This window comes from Pyrus communis, chromosome 3 (genome assembly GCF_963583255.1).
Source record: "Pyrus communis chromosome 3, drPyrComm1.1, whole genome shotgun sequence".
Lineage (NCBI taxonomy): Eukaryota > Viridiplantae > Streptophyta > Magnoliopsida > Rosales > Rosaceae > Pyrus > Pyrus communis.
In genome coordinates, this window is record NC_084805.1 from 21,068,281 (window position 1) to 21,070,915 (window position 2,635).

Sequence of the window (2,635 nt, forward strand, 5' to 3'; positions counted from 1 at the left end):
GTTTTCAACAAGGACAACATTCTATTTTTTCTTGCAAGCCTTGATAAACTGATTCCACCTTGGTAGCACCTATTTCATAAGAATGAAGCAGTAGAAAAGGTTGCCCGTACACAATTTCGTAAGAAGTCATCTTAGCGGCAGTGTGATAACCTGTATTGTAACTCCATTATGCCCAAGATAACCACAGAGCCCATTTCTTCAGTTTTAGACTGCAAATGCATCTCAAAAGGTCTTTAAACACCTATTAAGCACTTCAGTTTGCTCATCCGTCTGCGGATGATATCTAGAGCTGAAACAAAGGGTTGAACCTTGTAAAGTAAAAATTTTGTTCCAAAACTTACTCATAAAGACTGGATCTCCATCACTAATGATAGAATTTGCCGTAATATGCAACTTAAAGATATTTGTTGACAAAAGTTAAGCAATCATAGACATAGAGGCAGAATATGGATGAGCAAGGGCTGTGAAATGAGCATATTGGACAACCTATCCACTACTACCCAAATTACTGTTTTTACTTTGCAAGGAGGAAGATCCACAATAAAATTCATTGAAATGTTAACCCATATCTTTGAAGGAATAGGAAGAGGCTAGAGTAATAATGTTTCGCACTTGTTTTATTGACAGATTGAATAACTTGCCACCATATCCTTGATGTCCTTTTTCATACCCTCCCAATAAACATATCTAAAAATCCTTTTGTATGTCTTCGAAAAACTCTCATGGCCAGAAGTGGGACTAGAATCATGTTCCTAAAAAAGTTTCACCGTCCAATGACCGTGAGGACTCAAAGCAATCTTATTTTTGTAGTTCAAGAAACTATTATTCATATGAAATCTAAGATTTCAATAGGAGACAATCCAGTTGAAACAGACAAGACCTTTTGAGTTTTGGAAATAACCCAATTGTCTTCAATATGCCGTCTAAGGTTTGGTTTGGTACTGAGGTGATTCTGAAAAAAGCTGGTATAAAAAAAAGCTGGGAGCTGTTTTTGTGTTTGGTAAACATTTAGCTTCAGCTTTTTTTCATAGTTTTGGGTGAAAAAAGCCAAAAAGAAGAAGCTGCAAAACCCAGCTTTGAAAAACCGGCTTTTTTTTCACATCTGTTTTACATAAAGTTTACCAAACACTATAATACTGCTTTTTTTTTTTTTTTTTTTCAAAAGCACTTTTACAAAAAAGTTTACCAAACACTCTGCTGCTTTATTTCACAGCTGCTTATTCTCACAACACAGCAATACCAAACCAGCGTAAGGTCATCCATCCAATTCAAATATGGATATCATATAGCAGCTATTTCAACAACATCTAACAATTTCAAGGAATAATTTTCAATGGCTAGCGGCTTGATTGTCACAGACTTGTTTATATTGGATCTCATGGTCAAAACCAAGTACCAACCAAATAGGATTGCCACTTGTGCATGGCATGAATTATTGCTAACATTTCCCTTTCATAGGCATATAAGGCATGATTTCTATGACTTAAGGCTTTGTTAATGAAAGCAATTAGTCTACCCTTTTGTTGAAGAATTGCTCCAATTCTATGACCAAAAGCATCACTTTTAGTGATGAAGGGTCTACTGAAATTAGGTAAGGCTAGCACTTGAGGAGATAGCATGGGTTGTTTGAGTGTATGGAATGCTGCAGTAGCCTCTTCAGTCCATTTAAAATAGTCATTCTTAGTTAAGGTAGTTAATGGACTAATCATCTTTTCACATTCAGGAATAAATATGATACTTCAATGCATTAAAAACAACCTTCAGGTGTTGCAAGTGTGAATTCTAAGTAGGACAATAGATTAAAATGTCATCAAAGAAAACCAGTATGAATTTCCTTAAATGTGGTCTAAAATTCTCATTCATCAAACGTTGAAATGTAGGTGGAGCATTGGTCAACTCAAATGCCATAACTAGGGATATATAGTGATCATCATGTGTCCCAAATGCTGTTTTTTCAACATCATCATGATGCATTCTAATTTGATGACAAACAACTCTTAAATCATCAAAGTATAGTAAAACTTTCTGGCATTGGACAATTACGATTCATGTGTGGAATAACTTTGACTTGTTTTGTATGCCCGTAAAATTTACTTGGGGTAGGATTATGATGTTTTTACCTAAATATGATAATATTTTGATTTTTTTTTTTAAATAAGCGATAAAGTGTTTCATTATGAAGAACAACGAGTACATGAGGTGCCATATGAGTAATTTAATGATTTGGAGATGATTTCCAAAAGACACCAATGATTTTGAGCTCCAATACGGCTAACATAAGAGACCGCTAGATTTAAGAGTGACCTGGAGTAGATTAATTACAAAATACGATAAATGTGACAAACCTCGCACCAAGACCCTCACAAAAATCATCGCAAACAACAAGGACACTACAAATCGCCTGATAACACACCATTTTTTACTTCTCACACACCCTTTGTTAATTTTTGTCTTTTGATCTTCTTCAATTCATCTGATCCAATGACAAAAAATTAGAAGGGTGTGTGAGAAATGAAAAATGGTGTGATATTTTAATGTTTCATATTTTGCTAACATATAATAAGGATTTCCAATACTCTCAAATAGGTGGTGGTGCTTAACTGCTTGTGTTAATTAGAGAATATGCATGAGCTTA